Source organism: Triticum urartu, chromosome 3A (genome assembly GCF_056163025.1).
Source record: "Triticum urartu cultivar PI428250 chromosome 3A, HENAU_Tu73, whole genome shotgun sequence".
NCBI classification, from domain to species: domain Eukaryota; kingdom Viridiplantae; phylum Streptophyta; class Magnoliopsida; order Poales; family Poaceae; genus Triticum; species Triticum urartu.
Window position 1 is genome coordinate 3,349,981 of NC_141875.1, and position 5,937 is coordinate 3,355,917.

Genomic DNA, 5,937 nt, shown 5'->3' on the forward strand with positions numbered 1-5,937 from the left:
CTATCTATAGGGCATGGACATTATAAGAACCTCAAAACGATAGAAACCAAAACACACACCATCTTCACAACATTCTTTTCCTTCTCTCAGCAAAATCACCAACATTCTCCCATTATAACATGGAGGCCTGGAGGAAGACAACCATGTGTTGTTTGATTCTTTTCTGCCTTATGGCTACATGTAGTAAGTATAATTATCCATAGTATCAACATTTTGCCAAAGTTTCATGTTGTGCAATGACATATCAACATTGTTGGACACATTCATTCATATTACTTCTCCTAACCTTGTCTATTTATACATTGGCGAGGTTTCATCTACTGAAAACATGTGCTATCACAACCATTGGGATAAATGCCATCTTGATCAAAATGGAATGTGTCGAGATAGTTGTGTGGAAGACGGATGGGATGATGGACAATGCCAGAACCGGTTTAAAATACTAATGGGTGCCAAGTGCGAATGCTACCCTAAGACTTGCGATCATTAGGGAGGCAACATGCGACTTTCTTCTACCAAGTTACTACTATTTATAAATTTACATCGGTTTTAATGATTGACGTCAAACATGTTGTAACACCAATCATGGTGAATACTATATCACCTTCTATTTATTTCTTTATTCCAGACCATTGTATTCAAAATTATGATGTTACACAATTATACCTAATTACTGTTTGATGTATCCTTAAACTAAATAGATTTTTGAGTGCTTATTAGCAACATTTGATATTTCACTCGCATGCATCATCCTAGTAAGAAATCATGTGTTTATTTACTAGGTTTGGTAATCAATGTGAATAAATTAATGAGCCTTGATGAAAATTTACGATATACCCTAAAAAGTGTGGTAAAGAATCACACATAAGTTCCATCTTTTGTCAGATCAAAGTGGGATGAGACCTCAAATGTATTGCTAAGAACACCTCATAGTTCTATCCTTAATCTTAATGTACTGAGCATGCCCCATGTTGCTTCAGGAAGCCCCATAAATGATGCTAGACATCACCTCGGGTGTCTTTCATATTTATACTAGACATGCATCATATTAAATCTCATTGATTCCCAAAAGATTCAATCTAATATAGATAAAATAAGAGCATGAGCAAGATTCAATCCAACAAAAAGAAGCTCAAAATAAGAGGTGATACCTCATAGATGTCTAGGATCTTTGAATATATTGACGTGACACCCTATATAGTGCATGAACAACTTTGAATACCATCCGTTGAATTACCTCCGTCCAACGACTGATAGAAGGCAAATCCAAGCATCCGCGTCCAATGGACTAACTAATTGGTTGCACCAGATTGTGCCACCTTGCATCTCTAGACATCTCTATCTTGCCAGTCGTATGAGGTGGTTATGTGGTCTGGCGTGAATGAATCGAAGTTGTAGTAGTATCATGTTGCTTTGTGCTTCTCTAGAAATCTGTATCTTGCCAGTTCTAGTAGTATCAATAGTTGGGTTGCCCGACTCCTGTGCTTGCCTCTAACGCTCACGACCCATTCGGCTAAGAGTGTAAAGGTAGAACCACTGCGACTGCGCCGACATTTCAAATGTTTCAGCGGCTCAGCGGAGAAAGCCGAAAACTAACTGTCCTTGTAAGCGTAAATTACTCGGCAATGCGAAGACAGTGTGAAACAAAGGTTTGTTGGAGATCATCCACGAAAATGAGAGGCTTTTATTCGAATAGGCCGAAGTGAATAGCGGCTTAAACCCCGACCAGTTGTTGAACACTTCACACATCGGGGGCTATTCACTAGTACCCACAGTTAAGATCTTAAAGACTAAGTGAAAGCTATGAAACCAAAATAGTCCGATTACCTCGTTTCATATGCGTGGACCGCCTTTGGGAACCAAGACATCGGCTAAGGGTCGAAACTGCACCTGAAACACCCTTTGTATCCTGTGCTTGCCTCTAAAGCCAATTCGGTCACACAAGAGTAAAAATATAAGGGCAAATAAATATATACGCTCATACATTGGAACATAAAGCCACATTTATTACCAAACAAAAAGCATGTCTTTACATCGTGTTAACTTTGTCATTCCGAAGTATAATGTGTCCTTGGGACACGGCTCCTCAGTGATCTGAGCTCCCTCCATCACCCCAATCAAGTACTACTCCACGGTCTGATTCTTCCCTTCAGGGCCCCGAGGCCATGAGTGTCGCATCAATATGCCGATAGTGTGTCGCCATGCAAGCATACGCCCATTGGACGCCCTCCAGCGATTCACCTGAGGGCCGACCTCTCGCAGGCGGGCCAGTAGACCGAAGAAGCTGCTAGGCAGCGCTGCCGCGGGCCAGAGCTGGACGCAGAGATCTTGTAGTGCCGGCTTCGCCATCCGGAAAAGCTCCATGAGTAGCTCCATCTGGTTATTGAGCAGCTCTGGGTACGATGGTGCCTGGAACAGATTCTAGAACGCCTTCTCCGTGGCATGGACCTCTTGAGCACCGAAGTAGCGGCCGACATCTGAAGCACTCCTCGTGAGGTCCCCGAAAGCCTCTGCGGATCGCCGTACTTGGGTGAGCTCGATGAACCCCTTGCGGCAAAAAATACACTGATGCAAAAAATTGCTGACCATCAATGATTTGCTTCACTTGCTGAAGCACTTCGCGGTCCGCCCGGGCCTGGGTCTGGACCTCAGCGTATGCCAGGCTCAGGTTCTTGAGCTCCATGGTCGCCTTCTTCTTCTCCTCTTCCTGAAAGGCGTTGCGATCAAGGTACATGCCTTTCAGGGTGTCCTTGACCTCGACGACCCGGACCTGGTCCTTTCCCTGAGTTACCATTTCTTTGGCTAGCTCCTTCTCGGCCCGAGCGGCTGCAGCCTTTGCTGCTACGCCTCCCGCCGAGCTCTACTTAGCTCAACCTTAACAACCTCAAGCTCTGTCACCGCGGCTATCAAAACCAAAGGCTCATGTATTAGCATTATATCATAAAACAATACGCAAAGTAAATTTGATAGCATGGTGCTTTTTTAGCCTACCTTGAGCCTGCTTATCGTAGTTTTGTCACGGCAAGATGTCCTTGCGAAATGACTTAGTGGTGAGGCCACTGCACCTAGGTGGTAGCTTGAACGGGGTTGGTTGGAATTGAGAGACGCAAGTTTTACCCAGGTTCGGCCCCTCGCGATGTTGGAAAAAGCCTACATCCTGCTTAATTGATATTGATGATGGTGATGATCTTGATTACAATGGTGCTATTTTACTACCTCTCATCTCGAGAGCATCTACTTTGATCTTTTCTAATACTTGTCTGTCTCCCCCCTTTGGGGTGCGTTGCCCCTCCTTATATAAGTTGAAGGGGTGCCTTCATGTAAAGTCCTAGTAGGATTACTACCAGTTTCCTTTCTATTTCAAGCCGGAGTCTAGTCCGGGTCTTCTCCTGGCAAGGTTCGTCGGCCGGGTCGTGATCTTCCTGGCTGGGTTTACCTAGTCTGGGCCTTCTCCATGAGCCGGCCTCCAGCCTCTTCGCGAGCTGGCTTCCTACTGGGTTGCACACTGGGCCTTTAGTCCTTGTCTTCCAGGTCGACCCGTTAAGCCAGGTGACTCATTGGCCGCCAAGTGATGGGTCGGGTTACACCTCCTGGCCAGGTCAAACCATGGGGAATATCCCCAACATTAGCCCTAGTTTAATTTGGATTTATCCATGTTAAACTTATCTTGAAAAATAACACAAGAACAAATTTGATAGGTTATGCGTCGGGTTGAGGGTTCTTCTGAACCAACGTATGTTCATCCTACAGTCCTTGTCATTTCCTTCTTTGAAGACACCCGACCTAGTCAATCTTTGTCAGGTCGTGCAAATTTTGCACACATAGAAATTATTGAATTACTCCATATCGTGACATCATCTCAGCCACCTTGATACATGGCCATGATCTCATAACTAATCTTTTTTAGCAGATATGTCAAACTTTGCCAATGCAAAAATCCAAGAGCTTTATTCAATGGAATTCCTCTTGGCAAGTCCGGGTCTCTTTGTTACATCAATGGGACGGCTTCAAAATCAACTATATGACGCTAGTTTCTTGCAGAAAAATATTGGGGAAAAATAATCCATTTGAGTCGGCTTCCAATGCTCTGGTTCGACAAAAATATTGGACTTAAGATATCCTTATGATACTGAGCCGGCTTTGAATACGTCGGCTTGATAAAAAAATTAGACTTAATATATTCGTCTGATGTTTAGTCAGCTTGAGGATGTAGAGCTTGTCGAGTTGCGATCGTCGAAGTTGCCGAGTTACAGAGATTGATGATGTCGGGTCATGATTGTTGCTGACACTGGGTCATGATTGTTGCTGACACTAGTTCATGTAATTTGTTGTCCTTGGTTTCTTTAGACCAAGTCCTTATAGGAAGGATCCTCCCAGGTTGGGTTTTCCCAGCCCGGGTTAATCTAAATTTTCTTTCAACTCCAATATATGTATCAACTGTAACCCCAAGCTTGAGTTTATCACCTTGTGATGACTTGGTGCTTGCTTTTGTAATTATAGCATCAAATAGCTGATTCGGTTTTCCGGGCCTTTCTATGAATAGCTTGGAGGAGATAAACTTTGTAAATTTCTCAACAAAGAATATGATACCCGGTTTGCTCAATACTGAGAACTTGAAGGTGTACCTCCCTTATATCCATATTAGATGTAGCCCCCAAGTCTTAAGTGGGGAACGTAGTGACAGCTTAAGACTTGCTTCAATATAAATGTTGCAACTTTGGAGAAATCTGGGTTGTTCATCTTAGTCACCAGTCATAAACTGAATGTTTTGCATTTTATAAACGGGCAAGAGAGATGAGGGAAGACGCCACTCAATCGGGGCGATCAGCTCTATATTTATATCACGATTACATGGAGCGTTGGAAGCCAACGAACATACCTCCTCGTATCAATCTACAAGCGAGTATAATTAGGAAGATACGGAGGTAGGATATAGCTATACAAGTTATGTACTTTAACATCCCCCTACAATCAATGCGTCAGATGGACGGACGCATAGAATGTACCGAAAGTCCATGAATAGCTGCACGGTAGACCCTTTGTCATAATATCAGGAAACTGGTGCGAAGATGGCACATGAAGAACCCGAGTCAGACCGAGAGACACCTTTTCGTGAACAAAATGTATTTCAATCTCGATGTGCTTCATACGACGATGTTGAACCGGGTTGCAAGCCAAGTAGACAGCGCTGACATTGTCACAAAATACGAGAGTGGCGGTGTGGAGGGGGCGATGAAGCTCATGATGAAGTTGACAAAGCCAAGAACATTCAGCCACAACGTGAGCCACGACACGATAGTTGGCTTCGTCACTGGAGCAAGAGACACTACAAAAAAAATACACTTCCGTGATGATACGTGTTTGTCACAGTAGGTCACGTGTTCTTTCATGCATGTACATCCATGACGATTTTATGACAGAATCAAGAGAGTCATACATGTGCTGTCGTAGAAATGTTCCATGACATTACCAAAATTATGATAAGTCGCGCGTCATAAAAGTGCTTTCGTCAAGGGTGATCGACATGTGGCATCCACCGTAACGAGTCGCCGGTAAGCTATCGGGTTTCGGTTTGGATCCGATAAGCCCTTAACAGCCCCGACCAATGGGGATTTTCTATGTGTAAAATTCTCATTCGTCGGATAATGCACGTGTCAGCTCATCGTTGGGACAGATGTCATCCCTACAATGGACGGAAGACGCTTATGGTATGTCACCTTGTGGCACAGCCCAACAGTGGCCCATTTAAGGTAAAAAGGCCGGCCTAGCTAAAGGCCCGCCATATTTTTTTCAAACACAAGTGGGCTGGCCCATTAACAGCCTTCCATGTTTTGGGTCAAATTGAGGCCCATATCAGATCAGGCTCGTTCATAGCCTGTCGTGTTTTGGGCCAAATTATGACCCATATTGTATCAGGCCTGTTAATAGGCCACTGTT

General features: G+C 44.0%; 1 long non-coding RNA gene across 1 annotated transcript; it reads left to right on the forward strand.

Annotated features, from left to right (window-relative positions):
• On the forward strand, positions 1 to 685 carry LOC147977560 (uncharacterized). Its single transcript, XR_015617891.1, has 2 exons — positions 1 to 183; positions 311 to 685. It is a non-coding gene; the product is annotated as an uncharacterized LOC147977560 (long non-coding RNA).
• Positions 686 to 5,937: the final 5,252 nt, after the last annotated feature.